This window comes from Castanea sativa, chromosome 8 (assembly GCF_040712315.1).
Source record: "Castanea sativa cultivar Marrone di Chiusa Pesio chromosome 8, ASM4071231v1".
Lineage (NCBI taxonomy): Eukaryota > Viridiplantae > Streptophyta > Magnoliopsida > Fagales > Fagaceae > Castanea > Castanea sativa.
Window position 1 is genome coordinate 15632232 of NC_134020.1, and position 22391 is coordinate 15654622.

Below are 22391 nucleotides of genomic sequence, written 5' to 3' on the forward strand. Positions count from 1 at the left end.
TTGCTTAAGCTCAACGACAGTAAGAGCGAGTCTACTTTGAGCTTGTTTTTTAGCCTCAAGAGCAAGGTTTGCTTGTGACTCGTAGCTTTTCAGGGCCGACTCAGCGTTCTTGTGAGCTTTTTCTACCTCGGACAGATGCGTGAGGGTCTCTTTCAAGTTCAACTCAGCTTCTTTTTGTGCCCTCACCGCCGCCTCGGCATTCTGATCAGCTTTTCGGGCAAGATCCAGTGAGTGATCTACCCATGCCTCAGCCATAAATGAAGCTTGGACCGCCTATGATGTATTCGAGTTAAAAAAAAAAAGAGTTAGTCCTAATAAAGAGTTAAACTCATGTATAAACTTTGCAAAGGCTTAAAAAATACCTTGGCTAAGTCCTGCTTCAAAGACAAGAAAACTTCCCTCTTACGGAAGGATCGTAACTCGGCCATATCCTCTGGAAGGCCTAGAGCCATCTCTAGACACTCGGCCACTGTGCTCGAGCTTCCTTCTTCGGGTCCCTCAGGTTCGCATCATCCATAACAGGACTGCCCAAACTGAGAGTGAAGTTGGGTCGCCAGGCTGACGCCTTCTTTGTAGGCTCACTACTGGGGTCCTTAGACGAACCAGTAGGAGCAACTTTCTTGGAAAGGGCTTTCGCAGCCCTGGTATCTTTAACGGAAGGGTCGAGATTCTCCCCTTCTTCGATTTCTATCACATGCTTGCTACTTTGGCCCCTTTTCCGTTTCTTATCCGTCGCCTCCGAGGAAGGTGCACGGGTAGTAGCCGGAGTGATCGGACGAGGTGGGACCGGAACCGCCGGCGAAGAGTCGCCTGCGTGCACCTGCAGCAAGGCCAACAGGTCGGGCTCCTTCACTTGAAAACCCATTTCGCTGGTTGACGGATTGGAGCTGGAAGGAGCGTCTGGACGGTAGAACACCTCAAAATCCTTCTCGGTCACCTCGGGAGGATTTGGCTCGGGCGTATCAACTCTTTCCTCGGCTACAAGATTAGTAGCCTAGTCCAAGGGGGGATAAAGTAACTGGGCCGCAAGAGGAGCTGGAAGCTGTGCGTCTTGAGTTCCTGCAGGAGGAGGTGCGAGCAGTACGAATCCAGGGGCCGCAACGTCAATCCGAGCTAAACGTAGATCTCTTGCTCTGATTACGTTCTTCGGGCTTTGGAAACGCTTAGTGGATGGTGTGTACCCGAGGATAATGTGGGCTGCTCGGAGTTGTCCGTCCCGGTGTACAAATATTTCTGACCGAAGAATCCGGTTTAGGTCAGCTCGATTCACAGCAGATAAATTCGGAGCAGTATGGAAATCGTCTGCAATAAGGAATGAAATGGTTAGAATGAATAAGTTAAACAAAGAAGAACACATGAAAATTTTGGTCATTCCTAAATGCCAGGTCAGGCCCTCCTGGAACACTACCCTGGCGTCCCCTTCTCGGGGTACATGTAAGCCGTCATGCCAGTTGCCCGAGACGACAAGGTAATCTTCGTCCATCCCTTTACTCGAGTCGGGTAAGCAAGAGATCAGCCTAACGGAAGGGAATCTACATTTCATGTAATATTTAGTCCTATCCCCTTTTTGGCAGTTATACACCCAATTTACATCTTGCCATGTCAAATTGGTCCCCATCTTTCGGTTAAGCGTGTCTACGCATCCTAATATTCTAAGGACGTTTGGGGAACATTGTGAGGGGGTAAGCCTATAGTTTATTAAGAAATCCCTGGTTACTCTACCCATAGGAATCTCCATGCCCCTCTCGATAAACGCAATCATGGGAATCAAAACGGACTCAGGGGGGCGAGGTGCGAGTGGAATTTCTTCTTTCTCACAATACGTGATGTTTACGCCATCAGGGATTCTATATCGGTTTTTAAAGGCAGCCTTTGCCTCATCCGTGTTTACTAGCTTAGCGTACCTACCCATTAGTCCCCGCGGTAAGAGGAGAAAAGCAAGCAAATAGAGAGAAACGAAAGGAAAATGAACACACCTCTGAAGATCGCTTAAAGATGGTCCTCGGGAGCTCACTCTTCTTTCAATCCTTCAGAATGCCAAAATGAGCTACATCCAGCCAAAGGGTTTGCTTTTATAGGGGTGGGGTAAAAGAGATAAGAGCGGTAACTTTCCCACTCATAATTGAAAGCGGGATCTGAGCCGTACATTTCTCATCCAACCGTAGAACGTGCGCGGGAAAAGAAGCGTCAGACGCCATAAATGCCTCATCGTGGGATACGGCGCCGACGCCGGATCACGGGGGCTGAAGAGACGTCTATACGTGTGAAAACATAAGAAGGGTAAGAAGCGTGTATGAGAAGTTAAAACTTAAAACTTGGTTATTAATTCATGATTAATAACTCAAGTATTAAAGGGGCTGTTGTGAGGACCCGAGGACCTAAGAACCTTAGGACCCGAAGAAAGGAGGGCCAACGTTTAGTATGCAAGGTGAGGTCTCTCCGGGTGTGCCCGAAGATGAAGTGGCGTGGACAATAACTACATAAAGGACGTGTTACAAATATCTGGATGAGAGGCCCGATTTGGAAGGTTGCATTAAATGCTCGGCAACAACCATTCTGGCCGCATTAATTAGCAAGCATCACCTCTATCCGTCGCATTAATGTGGACATGACCTGAACAGTGTGGAACGCAAAGTAGAATCTTGCTCCATTGCCGATGGACAAGTGTCATGGGGAAGGGACCGCAGATTGCAAGGTGTAAGGCTACGATGAAAGCAGAAAACAATATAAATAGGAATGAAGAGACTATGAGGGGGGACTTTTTGTTGTTGAACCCTCTCTACCAAATTTATTGTATAAGGATCTCTGATCAATAAACGAAGAAGAGGAAGTTAAATAAGTTTGTGAATTCTCAGGTCCTTACATATATATTATCACATCCCCAACAACCATGCCTTTCTTTGTAACTTTTATCCAGGACACACTTTTTTTTTTTCTTTTTTTTTTTGAGTTTGAGCAACGCTAGATATATACAAAAATTCACAATTATTATAAAAACTTTTTGTGATAAGTTGGAATTGGTATAATATACTTTCATATAAATTTTAACATCATTTTCATTATACACCAAAAAAAAAATCATAGCATACTATCTCAATACTTATAAAAAAAAATTTGTCACTCATTTCAGATTACTTTAGAGCATTCACATTTGAGAAGCTAAAATATTTAGTTTTTAGCAACTCAAAAAACTAATTTATCTACTTTATCACATCACTTAACAATACACCATACATCTCATCTCCTATTTTAACATACATCTCATAAATTAAACAAGACATTACAATAATATAAAACAACCGCCACAAAAATCCATAGCAACTAGTCACAACCACCACTATCGTCACAATCACTATCATCTACGATCCATTGGAAAACCCATTAAAATCCACCACAACCTATTAAAATCAACCAACACACATTGTCGCAACTAGCCATTGCCACCACCAGCCATAACAACCCATTGTCACAAGACTTACAACCACAACCTATCAAAATAAACGAATAAAATGGCAATCTATCACAATAACAATTGCCACAACCATAACCCATTAAAATAAAAGAATAAAATAGCAATCTCACAACAACAACTGCCACAACCAGCATCAGCAAACCTAGCCCTACTGTGTCAAACCTAGCACCACCGCATTAAAGGAATTAAAAGAATGAAAAAACACAAAGTAAACCCAGCACCCACATCACCAAATCCAACAAACCCACCGCTACATCACCACCCACCACCACCAAACCCACCTCAATAACCACCGCAACCACCACCACAAACATCACACTGGATGCCATAAACAACAACCATCACAAAACAATAACAAATCCACCTCAACAACCACCACAAACATGCAAAGCCGATTAGATTTAAGACCCACACCTATAACTCTGTCGAACCAAGCAAAGATTGATGACCTACCACGTGAAAGTAGAAGAGAAGAGAGGAGAGGAGAGATACTGAGACAAGAGCTGAGAGAAGAGAGAAATGAGAGTTACGCGGAAGGGGAGAGAAGAGAGAGAGATAATTAAGTAAAAATCAATATAAAATTAGTAGCAACTACAGTTATCTACTACTAACTAGTTGCCAAAATTTTTTAGATGTATCATCTTAAATTGAGCAGTTTTTTTGGTGTTTGAAGTGCTAAAATATCATTTTGGCTAATTTAGTATCTTCAATGTGAATACCCTTATATTATTCCTTTAGATAAGTCTTTATTGTGTTTGTCCAAGATATCTCAAATTTATCTTCATTACCTAATCCTTGAATACGGTCACATTATGAAATCTTCGTTAATACCTTATCTTGAGAAAAAAATAAGAATAAAAAGTCAAAGAAAGAATAAACCATAAGGATTATGAAAGTTATAGAACAACTAGACTGATAAATAGAAACCTCTAACAAGTTTAGGCTTGTGTTTGGATTCTCTAAGAAAAATGTATTTCATAGATTTCTATATAGTGGAAAGACTTACAAATTTTTGACTTATTTGGAAAAATTTTGGGTTATGGTTAAATACATTTTGAAAGAATATGTTTTTGTTTTTCAATTTTTCTAAAACTAAAATGAAATTTCCTAAAATTGAGAATTCTCATTTTGCATTTAATTAAATTTCTACTAAAATGTGAGGAATCTCTCTCTCTCTCTCACTTGTGCTTACACTTTAGTTACTCTCCATAGATTGTCCTTTACTTATAAGTATGGGTAGAGTAAATATGACAATCGCCTAGACATACTACTTGTAGAACCTTTTACTAAACCATGTGTGGAGCTAACATGAGAGTTTTCCTTTTACTTGGTTGGACCTACTTACGAACACTTGCCCATCAATCCATTAGTTCTGATGGCACTTGTTAGGGAGATAACACTTTAGGCTCTTATACCACTTGTTTGGGGATTTAACACCATAGAGAGACTTCAATTAATGAGTTAATATAACGTATATGGACAGTTGTTGAGCCACAACCTTAAGCTAATATATTTGAGTTCAATTATATTATATCTATATTAATCACTCACTCTTCTCATTATGGTCCAATGTAAGACTTACTAGGACTACTCACAAGTCACTCTTGTCATTATGATCCAGCATAGGGCTTATTACATAACCATACTACTCACACCTAAATATTCTGACACTATCTATGTCTGGGAAAGGAGAGAGGTTGTGGGTGCATGCGGGTGGGGGGTGCAGGGCGAAACTCTATGTTTGTGTGTGTGTGTGTGTGTGTGTGTGTGTGTGTGTGTGTGTGTTGGGGGCAGGGGGGAGGGGGGAGGGGGGGGAATTGCTGGCTCTACATTTCTCTCTTTCTCTGTGTTGATCTCGATTCTTTGCCATTTTCTTTATTTTTAATTTTTTTGGATGAATTTTGGTTTGGCAAATATGGGTTTACTATTTCTCTGTTGTGTTTGGGTTTACTATGTCTCTATTAATCTTGTCCAACAAAAAGTTCATGGAGATAAGAAGAACTGTATGTAATAAACGGTTCAGCTTCAGATCAAAATTAATAATCATTTCTTGATCACGGCTCTATGCCTTTAATGATAGTTTTTTTTTTTTTTTATAATTATAATAGCTAGAAAGATGGAGACTAACCGGTTTAGTTTTAGAATAAATTGGTAAAAAAAAACTCCATCTTGCTCTCGTATACTTTTCTCTTGTCATTGATGCATTATATTTAAGAAGTAAAATTGTTAATATAATTTTTTATGCACTATATTTGAAAGCTCGGATTTGTGTATAAATGTAAGAGCTTATTTAGGACCCCAATTAAAATTACGGCTAGATTGCTTTTACTCTTACTTAATCAAAGTGTGGAACAAGAGTAAAAAAAGCGCAATAAACCGATAACTACTCTAGTGCATAAACATGAATAACAAACAATAAAAGTAAAACACAAGAGTAAGGGAAGAGAGAATGCAAACATAAAATAACATGGCAATGTGTTATTGAAAAGGAAACTGAAGAACTTGGCGAAAAACCTCTCCGCTGCCCTTCAAACGGTAAATCGATCCACTAGACAATAAGTTGGGATACACGAATAGCAAGAGACTCTCCAAGCCTAATCTACCCAATGAACCTAAGTCCTCCAAAACTCCTACTCTAACTAGGTTTCTCGGAACCGTGTCTTGTCTAACTTTCTGGATCCCGCAATACTCCCGATTGCATCCACCAAGCCTCACTGGCTTCTTTTAGCAAATCCCCAAAACTTCCCAAGCTCCAAAACACCCTCTACACTCTGAAAATGTATAAGTTGTGTTTGGGTACAAATCTCCTCTCAAGGTATGACAATGAGAGAGAGAACGAGAAGAAGCTACAATGATTTTTCATTAAGGATGAGTAGCTCTCTCTCTCTAAAAGGATGGGTGTATGTGTTGTAGAAAACTTATCTAGGGTTTTTTTCTCTGAATGGCCTCTCATACATTTGTGGGTAATGAGGGTATATATAGTATGGATGAAGGGTAAGAAAGTCACACTTAAAAATCTTCCAGGCAGAAAGTTTCGCGGGTATCTCGCGAGTAAGGCCTTTCCGTGAGAGACTCTTCAACTTCTAGCATGTGCTTCTCACGTGCCTCTTTCACGAGTAAGCTTCTAGTGAGACACTTGCGAAATTCACTAATTCTTCATTTTATGCTCGATTCTTCACCAACTTAATACTAAACTCAATACAATAAAACCTCACAAAATATAAGGAACAAATTAAAGCAAATACAACACTTTTTGTCATGAAATAAAGTCAACATAAAACATAGTTGTAAATCACAACTTTATAATATTTTATATTTTTATGCTTGGATTTTATGTTATAGAGATGTGAATTTAAATGCATGTCAATTTATTAGTTATTTTTTATTCATTAGAGAATTTATAAAACATTGGTCATACTCGCTACAATATTTCCTTACTATTGACAAAAAATGCATTAAAAAAAGTTCAATTTCTTTATAAAAAAAAAAGTATTAAAAAAATTTCAATTTCTTAAAAAAAATTGTATTATGTACTATGTTTCAAAAAATGTATTTGTATAGAATGCATTCTGCGAATAGAGTTGCCAAACTATATTAAACTATGTTTTGGGTATATTTAAATCAAGGAACCCCCCTTCCCCCGAAGTTTCGCTTGAGACAAATTAAATCTTGATTTTATATATATATATATATATATATATATATATATAAATTATAAATCTCATACTTTTTAAGCCATGACAATCTAAATATTAAAAAAATACTAATCAAGAATCTGTTCTTGGTTGTTTTTTTTTTTTGGTAAACTGGAATTTGCATTAAAAGAAACTAAACAAAAACTGCAAGATCAGGGATAACCCTGTTACAAAACATACCCTCCTTGTCCAAACAAATAAACTCTAGAAGATCCACAGGTGGATCTTGGTACACACTAAAGCTACAATCTTGAAGCGCACCTTTCCTAGCTAAGAAATTAGCACAAAAATTTGCCTCACGATAGCAATGCCTAATCTGAACTTGGCCAAGTTGGGCGATCAGCTGTCTGCTGTCATCAACAATAGGCATAACAAACCGGTTAGAATAAGAAGAATTGCTAATAACATCAACAACAGCTTTCGCATCTATTTGAATATCAACAACTTGAAGATGCTTGTTATGGCAGAGGGTAAGGCCGTCGCGGAGATCCCAAAGCTCAGCTATAAAGCTTGTGGTGACCCCAATGCTTCTAGAGAAACCTCCAAGCCAATCTCCACGATCATTCCGAATGATGCCACCGCAACCAGCTCTACCTGGATTTCCTAAGGCAAATCCTTCTATGTTTAAGCAAACCCAACCAGGTGGAGGCTTCTCCCATCTGATCTGAACCATCCTTTTGCTACCCGAAGTTCTAGGATTCAACACACAATGCAGAAATTCAAGTGCCTGGAACATAGCTTCACTATGAACACCAGGCCAAATGTTTTGGCCTTTAAACACAACAATATTTCTTTCTTTCCACAACAACCAAATGACAAAAGGAAAGAGAATTCTCCAAGGTGCCTGACTAGACACTCTGCAACTATTATCTTAGCAATTCTTTTCAAGTCAAATGTGAAGACTATCATCAAAGAAACTACTGTTTGGCCAAACACCCAAGCTAGTCCAAATTGTTTTGGCCATCTCACAGTCCCTAAGTCTATGAATAATAGTCTTAACTTCCCTTAAATAGATGGAGCATCTATCCGACTCACTAAGGTGCCTTTTAACGAGGCAATCTCCCACACCAATGCTATAATGCAAGCATAGGCACATTAATGTTTTAATTCAAGGTAGAGTATCCACCTTCCAAACCCGAAACCCCATGAACTCCTCTTCCTCCTCACAGCATCTAGTGGCTATTGAAGCTCCCAAGGAATATGGCATGACATTAATTTCCATAAGAATATTATTTGGAACTTGGATAGAAATTTTTGACCAATCCCATCCTTGAGGACCAAAAACCTCTTTAACTTGGACCCTCTCTTCTTCTTCTTCAAGAAGTGGACCTTGGATTAAAGTTCTTAAAGGGGCCTTTGCAATCCACTTGTCATGCCAAAGGCTCAAACTACTATTTCACCCCAGAATCCACCAAATGCTTTTATTGAAAACCTCACTACCCTTTTGAATTGCTTTTCAAACTCTAGAGCAAGGGAGCTTGTCCTTGTCTCCAGCATGCAACCTTCGGCTATTGCAATACTTGCTTCTTAGCAGCTTTGCCCACAAAAACATCCTTCTCTGTCTGGAATCTCCAATGAAGCTTAGCAAGAAGAGCTTGATTCGTTCCCCTTGTCGATTGAATTCCAAGACCCCCCCTTTATCTTTAGCTTTGGTCACTTTGTGCCAACCTGACCGAGCACAAAAGTCATCAAGCACATCCCTTATTGTAGAACAATTCACATGATCTGCCTTTGCAAAGAGGACCAAATCATCCGCGAAGAACAAGTGAGAAAAAAGCATCACACTCTGAGAGCTTTTAACAGGATCCCAACTCTTCTCACTGCACTTATCTTCAATGAAATGCCCAAGGACTTCCATACAACGAATGAAAAGCTAAGGTGATAATGGATCACCTTGCCTAATTCCACGCGAGGGGAAAATGGACTCAACACTTCCACCATTAAAGAGAATAGATGTGAAAACAGAAGACACGCAACTCATGATGAGGTTTACCAAGTTGTGGGGTAAGTTTGCACTAATCAGCACTTCCCAAATGAAACTCCATTTAATTTTATCATAAGCCTTTTTCTAGATTCACTTTAATCGCCATGTAGCCTCCCCGCCCTTCTTGTTACTAATAGTATGAATCAACTCTTGCACCACAATAGCATTGTCTACACTCCTCCCCGGAACAAAAACTGATTGGAGAGGGCAAACCAACTTATCAAGATGCAGTCTAAGCTTGGTTACAATGATCTTTGTGACAATCTTGTACACTTTATTGTAAAGACTTATGGGGCAATAATTCCCCAAACTTTCCGGACCAGCTATTTTAGGGATTAGAACAATATTGGTTCTATTGAGGTAATCAGAGATTCTACTTTCTTCAAAAATTTTCATAACTTCATTCCTCACAGATTCCTTCATGGTGAGCCAAAACTTTTGGAAAAACCCTACATGAAGTCCATTCGGACCAGGGGCTTTGTAAGATTTAAGAGCCCACAAACCCTCTTTGATTTCCTCTTCTGAAACCGGCATATTCAGGCTACCCTTATCCTTCTTTGACAAAATAGCTTGCCACCTGGAGGGTTAGGGAATATGGAAAGGGGAGCAATCAAGAGTAGTCGAAAACAATTTGCTAAACCCTTCTCTAATGTAATTCATAGCCCCACCCTCACTACTTCAATTTCGCACTTTTCCATATCGTTTCCACTACTTCTTATATATGTTCAATTTTTTCTCTTTTTATTACTAGCTCTGTCATCTATTTTGTTATGCACTTTTTCCTTCACTAGTAGTTTATTTCTCTAGTGTTGAGAAGAAGCCAGCCGCAAACAGCAAAATAGTATCACTTGGATTTGGCAATCCGAACCAGATCGACGAACTAAGAAAAGATAAACTTGAATCCAATTTTAATGTATGTTTTATATTATATATTCAAACTTCTGGGCTCAGATTTCTGAAGCTAGCTTAAAAAACCCTACGGGTGCTCTTGACATTCTAATGCTAGCTAGTTGCCTAGGAGCTAGACAGACCCAATATTTGGCCAAATGTTTGACATGTATGCTAGCTGACTGAAACAGATTAGTAGTCTTCAGTTGCTTCAGAAAGCAAAAATTGAAGTGATTGAAGGGTGCTGGATTAGGACACTAGGAGCTACGGAAGAGACAGAATGTTCATGAGATCTGGCAATGAAAGCAACCCTAACCCTAGACCTAACCAATATAGACTGTTGGCACATAGGTTAAGCTGGACTGCAACATGTCCACCACTTCTTTTTTTTTTAGGGGTCTGAACACATGTCAACTTGATTACAATTTAGTATCAGTAGTATGTCAACTAATTGAGCTACATATATCTCGGGCACATACTGCTTTTGCTTAACCTGATTTGGTTGCGCAGCTGAAACTTAGCTACTGGACCCATGAGTTTACAATTATTCTATCATATTATAAAGAATAACGAATTAATTAAAAGATAAATTGCTACATAAACTGTAATCCTTAAATTAAATTAGTTTTTGGTAAAGATGATCTACAAGTTTTTCTTGAAGCTCATAGTGATTTGTTATTGGTTTAATGTGATTTTTGTTATTATACAACAAAAAATATGGATCCAGGTATATATTTGTGTGACATAAACTCAGAGCAAAGATCCTTTGTTTACAAGATGATATTTTATTTAAATTAACCAACTCCTTTGGTGTAAGTTCCATCTATTCCAGTAGATGAACTGCTTTTGACAAGTTTGAAGCATAAATTGTCATATTGGAGGACTAAAAAAAACGTGCTTAAAGCCCAGTAACAAGGTGCACAAAGCAGGATCTATCCTTTTTTGTGTGTGAGTGCTTTTCTTTCCCCTTTCCTTTTTCACAAAGAATGCACAATGAACTGCCAAGATCAATTCATTAGTTTGAGTTCGATATGTGTAGTTTATGACTAAAGTTTCAACTTTCAATGTATGTATATGTGAACTACTCTTTTATATTCCATAAATTATTACTAAACCACTTCTACTGTTTCACGAGAAAGAGAACCATAGAAGGAACAACTGTTTAGTGAGTGTGGTACTCTCTCTCTCTCTCTCTCTCCGGTGCGATCCCGAGACATATTCAAGAAAGGTACGAGACTGTATGTTGATGAAGATTGCACTATGCACACAGAGAGAGATATGAGAGAGAGAGAGAGAGAGAGAGAGAGTGAGAGAGAGAAGGGCATTAAGGGTATGGATCTTTGTGATATATAGGGTCTGAACTACACTAAAAAAGTTGCATCTAACTGTCAAGACTGAAATCAGAGAGAGCGAGACAGAGACAGAGACAGAGACAGAGTGCAAAAGCAATAGAATAGCCTGAGGAAAAGTAGACGGGAAAGAGGCTTGGCTTATACGTGCAATCACGAATGAGGGAATGTTTAAAGCTGTTGCCTGGATTTATAATTATTATAATCTTGCACTGTATATTTTAAATGTTTTCACAGACCCAAAAAAAAAAAAAATACACATTTTCCTTCTTTTATAAGTTAATATGTCTATCCTTTCTTTGCAGCTTTGACAGTAGTTTTTCTGCCACATACACCCTTCCTCAGTCGTTGTGTCTTAATTATACTCCTCAATTATTTTGCTAATTCCAGTCTTTGATAAAAAAGAAACAACGACTTTTCCTTTTTGTACTAAAATGTAGTATTATATTACTGCGCTCTGTACCGGTAAGTCGGTGACCATGGATTTATGACTTGATAAATGACAAAGGCCAAAATATCAATTTTGATCAATAATATTTTGGGATCACAAATTAATTTTGGTTTCTATATTTTGGTAATAGTTAATTTGTACAATCTAATCATTGAAGTTGTTTGCAAGTTAAAAATAATATGAATTAAATTGATTATTACTAAAATGTAGAAACTAAATTGACACTAGCCCTAAAAATGTAATGACTAAAATAATATTTTCACCGATGCCAAAAAAGTGTTGCCTTTATGTTGCCTATTAGATGTGACAACCAATTAGATTAAAATTTTTATAAAAAAATCTAATTTTTGAAAGTTAGACTATTTGCAAAAGAAATAGACAAAAAGCAAAATGTTTTTTTAATAATTTTAAAAATCGGAATTGTCAAAGAACCGAAAACAAGTTTAATTTTCTGTTTTTCCCAATTGAACTAGAAATTTTAAGGTTCAACCGTCGATTTCTCCGACTTTTACTAGACTGGTTCTGTGTCTACTTCCTGGTTCAACCGGTTAGTCCAATTTGGTTTTTGAAACCATATTTTTTTTAACCCCCAATAATTTAAAAAAAAAAAAAAAGCTTTTCCCAAACACACAACACACAAGTCACTTTCTACAAACTTATTTTTACATCCTTTTTAAAAACAATTATTTGAAGAAAAAAAATGGATTTAGAAAAAGAAAAATTTGGAAAACTTATATTCAACAAAAAGTGCGATTTTATGTTGTTGGCTTGAGAATTGAAAACAATGATTTAAGGGAGTTTTCATTTTATTTTTGCTATCAAAAGATGGGATTTTTAAAGATGGTAGCGACTATGGCTGACAAAAGGGGGGAGGGGGAACACTTTATTCATTCTAGTTTCCGCACGTTTATGTGTGTGAGTGTGTCCCGTATTCTTCAAAGTTTCAAAATTGATTGTTTTGACACTTCATCAAAGCCATATTACATTTCAAACAAATGTTCCATGCAAGAGAATTACAAAAGAAAAAAATGGACACAAGTTTTAACACATACCCAAACATAAGATTGCATTTGTTAAGTTTTAGATTGACAACATATACGACAATATAACCTTTAAGAGAATTGCTATCACTGCTATATTCATAATATTTTCACAACAAATTTTAGATGGTAAATTTTTATTGGTTCTAATTTAAATCATCACTGAAATTACTTTTTTATTTACTAGTAACAGCCCATAGCAATTTGCTACTTTAAATTTGTTATGAAAATATTGTAAAAATATTATTGACATAATAACATTTCCTGACATTTAATGAGTCTATTAAAGTTTGCTCAAAGTGTGTCAAAGCAGTTCAAGAAGTTTATTATGTCCAAATTTCAGTAGTAACTTGATTGAGACCCGATTGATCAAGATTCAATATTTGACAGTTCCTCAATTGATGTTTGATTGAGCAATATATGATTTCGACAGTTACTCGATCAATCGAAAGTCACAGCCTTAGTTTGCTAATATTGTAACGTAATTTTTGAAGATAATGCATTTGTTTCAAAACCCTACTAAAATCACAGCCCCAGATGGCAGGTGCGGTAGAACCTACTTCTAAATAGAGAGCATAATTAAACCGTGAGTTCAAAATTGACATGTACTTCAGGTGTTTATCAATGCTTATGACCAAAGAGCTTGAAACCATATCTTAGTGAAGTATACTCAGGGCCGGCTCAACAACTTTGGGGGCCTTAGGCGAAAATTTTAAGTGGAGCCTTTTTATGTTTAAATATTAATCAAATAATATATATTGAGATGTGAGATGTAATATATATTGTTGTGCACTTGTGCAGTGCAGATGTAAGATGTCTAGCTTGTACTCCTTTGGCTAAGTGTAAAAGCAAAAAACGTGTCACACTCCTATCATAGCAAGGGTCCAATTAAGAGAGGGGCAGAAAAGGGTCCTATCATAGCAGAATTTTTTATCAATATTTTCCCAGCCTGTCCTATGACTAAAAATGTGTCCCATCAATCAATTGTGCAGTGAAATAAACTAAAAAAAAAAAAAAAAAAATTTAAGTTAAATAAATAGCAGAGTGCAGACTTATCATCTTCATTTTCGGAAAGATAGAGAGGGGAAGAAGATTACCTCCTTTTCAATTTTGAATTTGCTGTGAATTGAAGGGAATCAACAAAGAAAAATTTCAAGCTAGACTGAGTTTATGGAAAAAGATCAAGAATCAAGATGAAAATGAAGAAAAGAAAGGTAAGAATATAGATGCTGAGGCAGAGAGATAGAGAGATGAGAGATTTTTCTTTTGTTTTTGAAATTTATAATCTCTATTTTAGTATATTTCAAGACAATTGCGTTGTATTATTAATGAATTTGTTTGGTATTAATTTTCATTTTAGCATATTTCAAGAATGAGTTAATAAATTTTTCTCCTAAAATTTAATTTTGTTAGGTGAAGTTTGACTATTTTTGTTTTCTCCCTTTTTAATCTTCTGCATTTTAGGATACGATGTGGCATTTTTAATGCATTTTATTGACCAATAAAAGTGCTTAAATTTTTTTTAATTAGAATATATAGATAAAAGTATTATATATAATTTTTTTTTTTACAAGTGAGGGCCTTTTTTATTTATTTATTTATTTATTTTTCATTTGGGGGTTTTAGGCGATTGTATCAATTGCATCACCTATTGAGCCGGCCTTGAGTATACTACTGTAACAAACCCTTAAGGAGGTGCCTTCGAGTCGTTCAAAATTTGGTTGTTAACATGGATGGATCATTCATGAAGGAGTTCATTTACGAGAATTTTAGAAGTTCCAAAGCTACTGTGGATCGCAATAATGAGTTCATCTATTGGGATTGCTAACTCTAGGAAATAAAAATTTTAATTTGTTTTAGATTGTAAACTTCTTCTTTTATAGTGGATTGCTTCAGTTGGGTTAGTTTATCCCTGTGATAACTCTAGGAATTATATGTTTATTATTTTTATTGTTTGCTTAAAGTTTGGTAACTTGCTAGTTTCATTGATTAAATCATTAAATTGGATTCACTTAATTTGTTTAACTGGTAATTAATTCATAAATCCATTGCATAATAAACCTTGGAGTTCAAATTGGACTTCTCAATTGGTATCAGAACGTAGAGACATAAGGGATTAGTTTTCTAAGTGTGATCCTTAATCCTTGTTGTTAAGGACATTCCTTAATTAGGAAACACTCCAGATGTAAAAAGATGAAAAGAAAAAATAAAGCTATTTAATACCATAAGTGCTCAAGTTATAAATGCATTTTAGTGCCCTAATTATAATAGGTCCAAATGTAAAATCGCGAAAGTAATCATGAATAAAGACTAAAAAATGTGCTGATGTTAAAGAATTGTTGTTGGAATGTGTTAGATTCTAAAGTTTAGTATTAAGTGTTTAGAATCATATTTTGTATGTGTTGGCAAACCGAGAACAAAACATGTCTAGTCTAGTGTTAGGCAATGCTCAAAGGTGTAGGTTTCAAGCTTCAAGTTTGAGCTGACTGCAAAAAAGGGTAGTCACAATCTGCCAAACTTGATCGATCGAGAATTAGGCTCGACTGATTGAGAATCGCAGAAAAAGAAATTCTGCAGAATTTTAAATCAAGCCCAAGCTTGCAAAAACGTTTAGAGTTTCATTCTAACTTGTTCACATATAGAAGGGAAACTCTAGCTATGTTTTTTAGGCTTTTGGAAGACTTGTGTCTTACTCTTTGTGAGATTTGAGAGGTTTTATACCTTCTAACTACACAAGAATCTACCGGAGCAAGATCTACAATCAAGCGGTGGTAGAACCTAGTTATTGCTACAAGATCAACTATTGATGGTGATCTAAAACCTTTAAGTGGGATCTCAAAATCACAAGCGTGTATGCTTGTGTTGCAGTAAATCCAAAGAGAGAAGGAGTCCATAGTTTCGGAGTTTGTATGTGATCGTGTTAGTAAGTTACTACTGGAGATTGTAATAGATTTAAGGTTAAATCTGGTTGTAAAATTTTTGATTCTCTTATAGTGGATTTACTTTACCTTAAGGATAGTTAGGTCAAATCCTCCCCAAGTTTTTACTTTGAAACACTACAAGAAAAACGAGCTATTGCGGTGGGTGCGAAAACTACCGCTATATGTCGCCTATTATGGCGTGTTTTTGGCCCACCGCTGTACATGAGATCTATTGCGACATTCTATTAGCCTGCCGCAATAGTTCTAGTATTTTGCGGCATACTACAGCGACGGGCCAATGACCCGCTGCAATAGACCATTGCCCCCACCTTGTCCTAAATTTCCCCTCTGTTTTTTTTGTCCCTTTTCATTTTTAGCACCTTTTCGTTTTTAGCCATTTCATTAGTCTCCCACACATACACTCTCTCTCACACACACACTCTCTCTCACACACACTTTGAACATCTCTTCACTGTCTCATCTCTACCACTACCCACAAACCTACAACCACAGCTACCACCACCACCACCACCTACACCTAACCCCCAACCACAACCACCACCACCACCCAAAAATCGAGCATAGTTAGGTCCAAAAACAAATGGGTCAGGTCTAACCCGACCCATTTCTCTTATCATTTCTAACCCTAGCGGTTCATCCCCCTAATCTAGAACCTTCCCTCTTTTTGCTATCTCATCCGAACTCTCTTGACAAAAACCCATGGCTTGAGCTACCTGATCTCATCACCTCAAATCGGCACCGCCACCACAGGAGGCGGCTTGCTCCTCATTAAAAACCCTTACCGAGATCTCTCTAATCTAGGTTCGAGCTCTCTCTGTCCCCTTTGGCGTAAAGCTTTTATCTCCTTCTACACCTTGATCGACCTTTCCAATCTAAAGAATCTGTTCAGAGAGAGAATTTTTTTCCACGGCATTTTTTCAAAAAAAAAAAAAAAATCATAAGTCACTTTCTTCTCCTCAAACCCCAGCCACAGACCCAAGGTAGATCGATGGATTTAGGTCTTGATTTTAGGTAAGTTTCTATTTCTTTGTTTGTTTGCGGATTTGGATCTACATTTTTGGTTTAGGTTGTGTTGTTTTGACTGATTAATTGTTTGTGGATTTGGGTACTTGATCAATTGTAATTTTTTGATGAAAAACTAGAAACAAACCTTTTGTGTTATCTTCCCTCATCATAAAAGTGATATTGCCAAATAATTGCAACTGTGTGCACAAAGTTAAACTAACACTACTGTTTAGTATATTTAGCTTTCAAAGAAATGCTCGGGTATATAGAGAGCATGTTAAATCTGAAGATGCCATTGCAGTGCCCTCATAATTTTTTTGGTTTTTTTTATTTTTTTATTTTTTTTATGGTTGTTATGAAACTTAAATTATACAAAAAGGTGAAGTTTTACTACAAGGGGGATGTTAAATTATCACCCATTGCAGTGCGCCCCTGTGACATTGTCACCTCCATCAAGTGGGATGTTAAATTCTTATCAAGTTTTAAAACAAGGTGAAGTTTTCACTGTAAAACAAAGTCTTATGTGCAAATTGGAGCATCTCTTCTAAAGTTTTCAATAACCAAAGATGATTTGCAGTTTTGGGTTTTGTTTAAATTTCTGTGTAGTTCTTCTTCTCTGAAATGTAATTGCATTGGTTGTGTAGTGTAGGAGAGGATCTGATGTCCTGTATTGCTGTGTGGTTTGGTGTTGTTTGTGTGATGCACAGTTGCACTGAGTTGTAGAACATGTATTCATTTTTTCTTTTATCTTAGTACTAAGAGTATAAAATTGGAAGAAAAAAAAAAGGCGCAATAGATTTGTGGCTGAAAGTAATGAGTTGAAAAAAAAAATCCAAATGGAAAGAGAAGAGAGAAGGTAAAACTCTACTTGAGAATGAATATTTGGATAAGCAGTACTTGATGTAAAGGGTGTGAAATCTCATGTAATGGTAATATGGAAAAATTAAAAGTTAACATAATAGGCTTAAATGAAAGGTCTAAATTAATTCACATGCGCAGTGAATGGTCATTTTGAATAAAGGATGGTTGGGCATATCACAAAACTGGTTATAACTTATAAGTAGTTAACTTAACTTGGGAGGGGAATTTACCATTCTCTCTGCCCCATTTTGTTGGTGTTCTATTTCATGTTGAAACAAATTTCTATTTGTAATCAAACAGGAAAACAAGAAACAAAACTTATTCAAGTCCTTTCTATTGCTATTTGAGATATTAAATTATTTCCATGTCTGTGGCCTTTTATATCCTAATGCAGTAATCATGTTTACTGACAGTAAAGAAGCACTATTGGTTCAAGGTTTGGTCAAGAGGGTTTTGATTGAATTGAGCAATACTCCGGTGGGTGTGGCTGCATACATCGTTGGACTTGACACTCGTGTTGAAAAATTGATGAAATTGTTAAATGTTAAATCCAATGGCATTCTGTTAGGACATATGTGTTTCACTTGTTTAGAACATGTGTCATTCATTTATGTAATTCGCTAATTCTTTGACAAAACGTACTTTACTTGTAATTTGGTAGAGTTAGGATGAGTTCTATACTTCAAGAAACTGTGTTTCAAGATCAAGTGTTGAAGTCATCAAGTCCGTCCAAGAAACAAGCTAAAAAGTGCAAGTTCATTAAAGCTCGACAGCTAGCATGTGTTGAGGTTTAAAGAGTTGTTCCAGCCCCGTGGCTCGACAGCTTTTCGATAGCATCTTGATACCTCTATCTGTCGAGGTTTAAGAAAAACAGATTCTGAGTTCTGTTTTGATTCCAATCCGTGGATATGTTTTAGGGCTTTCTTTTCTCCTAACCCTAGACATATAAAAGGATTATTTTAAGGGCCGTCAAAGGAATGCAAGTTGCACAAGCATTGAGAAATCCTTGTTCATGCAAATTGTGAGTTGAGATGAAGTTCTTGCCCTAGTTCATCTCTCTTGTGAAGAAGTTGCTGCGTCTTTGCACCGTAGGGTTTTGTAACCAAGCATCTTCTTGATCTTCATCGTGTGGATGAATTGAAGAATTTTGCAGCAACAATCTTCTCTAGTTGGTGATTGAAGTCGCGTACTGGGATTCGCGCAATTGGTTAATCACATACTTGGGAGCCGTGCATTGAAAGGAGAAATTGTCACTACAGAACAAGTCCAATTGGGTATTGGGGTAAGGGTTCAACTGTAGGTTGGTAAAATACTTGGGATTCCTTTACTTGTAACCGCTTGTTGTGATAATAGTGAAATTTCAGGAGTGGTGACTTTAAAATCACCCGGTGGGGTTTTTGCCATGTAGGTTTTCCCCATTCGTAAACAAATCACCGTGTCTTTTATTTTCCACTGCATACTTTAGTTTATTGGTGATTTATTTGTGCTACCACGCATTTGCATGTTAATTTGATTAATTAATAACTTGGCTAATTAATCAACTTAATTCATCACAAGGGGTCAATACGTTTTTGGCCTATCAAGTGGTGTCAGAGCAAGCACACTCTAATTAGGGTTAATCTTTGTGTGTGATCCATTGACCCCTATTTGTCATGGATAGAGGTCAGTCTCTTATTATACCTCCATTGTTTGATGGTACTAACTATGCATACTGGAAAGTACGCATGAAAACTTTCTTGCAGTCACTAGATAAGAAGGTGTGACAAGCTGTGGAGATAGGTTGGACCAGGCCTAAAGAAGTGCCGGCCGACTGGGATGAAGCTAAGATCAAGGTGACAAACTTCAACAGCAGAGTATTGAATGCCTTATTCAGTGCGGTCACAAATGAGGAGTTCAAGAAGATATCCTCCACTGAAACTGCTAAGGAAGCATGGACCATCCTTCAAACAACCTATAAGGGAACAAAGGCTGTCAAAGATTCGAAGCTATAGAGGCTTACTACTAGCTTCGAAGAAATTAAGATGGAGGAGGATGAGTCGTTTGATGAGTTCTATGTCAAGCTCAAGGACATAGTGAACTCAGCCTTCAATCTTGGGGAAACCATTTCTGAACCTAAGATTGTGAGCAAAGTGCTCAAATCTCTACCCGAGAGATTCCATGCCAAGATCACGACAATAGAAGAATCAAAGGATATTGACAAGATTCCTCTAACTGAGCTGGTTGGTAATCTACAAACCTATGAGCTAGGGTTGACTAGAATTGGCAAGTCGGCGAAAGGTAAGAGCATGGCACTGAAGGCCAAAAGAAGTGAGACAGATGGGTCATCAGACGATGAAGACTCTAAGATGAAGTCCTACATCACCAGGCAATTCAAGAAATTCATGAAAAATGCCAATGGAAAAGGCTTCGACAAGGACTGTAGGCAATCCAGTTCTTCTTAGTTCAAGAGCCAAGATAAAGGAAAGAAGGATGCTAGGGATGGCGGTCAGTACACTGTTCCAGCAGGACCTAAGTGTTTCGGGTGTCAAGGCTTTGGTCACATGAAACAAGAGTGTCACACATATCTCAAGTGCATTGGGAAGAGCAAGGCACTTGCTGCTACTTTGAGCGACACAGAGCCTGAGGATGATTCCGACAATGAAGATGACGGAATTTTAAATGCCTTCACTGCCACTGTCAAACCTACTGAAGGGATTGTTGAAGATGTGGATGAAGAAGAGGAATTGGTGGAATCCAAGTTTGAAAAGATGGATGATCAAGATGATATCCATACAGCCTATGAGAAAATATACAAGCTTTCTGAGAAGCATGAGAAACTTTATAGGCTAGCCACCAAGAAGCTCAGTGATGTGGAACTTGACCGTGAAGAGCTTTCCACTAAGTTTGATGAAGCTAATCAAACTATTGGAGCACTGAGATTTAAGAACAATTTCTTGGCTGAGAAGACCAAGAAGGTTGAAGCGGAGTTGTTTCAAGTAAGAGCTCAATTGGAAAGGACATCAAGTGCGAAGCTGGATGAGATGCTCAGCTTTCAGAAAACTGCTTCTGATCGAACAGGATTGGGGTATGAATTCTCTTCCTCTAATATTGCTTCTGCTAGTACTACTGTTTTTGTTCCTCCTGCTAATAATATTAAAATTGAGAACAGTGATGATAAAACTGAATTAGCAAGTGAGAACCTAGACAAAGGTAAGTCCATTTTAGGAGCACCCCCTAAGCGTGAGAAGAAGGAGGCTAAAAACCCTAGGACTAAGAAGGCTAACTCTCAAAAGCCTAAACAGAAGAAGAAGCATCTCTGTCATCATTGTGGTATTGCCGGTCATACTCGAACAAATTGCTATAAGTGGTTAGCCACTCAATAGAGCAATGGCATGATAACATCTGGGAACCAGAATTAGCTTCAAACCTCTTTTGCTCCTCTTGGAGATCTTAACAAAGCCCTCATGTTCCTTTCGAACTTGAACGATTTCAATCCTTCCCCCTCATCACCAGTTCAAGGGTTTTCAAAAAGGAAAGGTTCTTCCAAGGTGTGGAAGGAAAATGGTTCCAAGTGATTTATTCACTTCTTCTCTCTCTCCCCTTCTTGTTTTTGTTTTTGCATTACTTGTGTGTTTTGCTTTAATGTTTTGAGTCAGTCTAGTTTTATGCTTTGTTTTACTTTGTTTAACATGTTTTTGTTTGTGTGTTTTCAATTTTTGTTTTATTTTGTTTTTCAGATAAAAAAAAATTGAAAAATTGAAAAAAAAAAAAAACAAAAACAGTGTGTGTTTATGTACATCAATTCTTGTGAACCTTAAAATGGCATTTGAAACAGAGTTTTCTAAACTTTGTATCTCTTGTAGCTTAGATGAGCATCTCTATGCACAACTAAGCAAGTGAGCTTTATGGCTCTTTGTTTGTGATGAGTAAGGTGAAGTGATCTCTTGAACTTAACACTCGTATCACTCTTTTTGACGGGTAGGACTAGAAAATCCTAAGAGAAAGGCATAAATAACCATCTCACCACTGTTGCCCGCCAATCATGATATGACATTTGTATGCTTCGGCATAGCAAAAGTGCAATGTCAATGACATATGTATGCTTCGACATAGCAAAAGTGCAATGTCAAAAGCTTAACATAATTGGGTATTTCTTTTCTCTCTTTTATATACCCATGCTTGGTTTACTTAATAAAAAGAAAATATGCAAAGAAAATAAAAGCAAAAAGATAAAAAATGCTTTAAATATGATTGTAAGCGTGTTTTCTAGGAGATGTGGGTTATAGGATGTACCTCAAAGGTGATAGTCCTCATCAAACAGTTATGATTGTGTGTGAGTTAAAGTGATTTTCTCATATCTCAAATCGTCATAACATAGAAACACTTATGCATTCTTGCGATGTTTTCACACACAACATGCAATATTCTTTGCTACTTTTGATACATGTGCAGGTACAACGTGATTTGGCCATCACAAGGTTTACATGCGTTGATGTATACTCACTAAACTGTCTTGACTTATTTTTGAAATATAAAATCGGCTAGACTTGTTTAGTGTGTGTGTGTGTGTGTTTTGGGATCCATGTGCTTATATTTGTTATTGAGAGATGATTTTGAGAGTCTAACATGTTGATTGGATCATTGGTTGAGTTGCATGCATGATTGCATTCATGTTTGTGTTTTTCCTTCTCAAAAAATTGTTTTGAAAAGCTGGCTCGACACCTC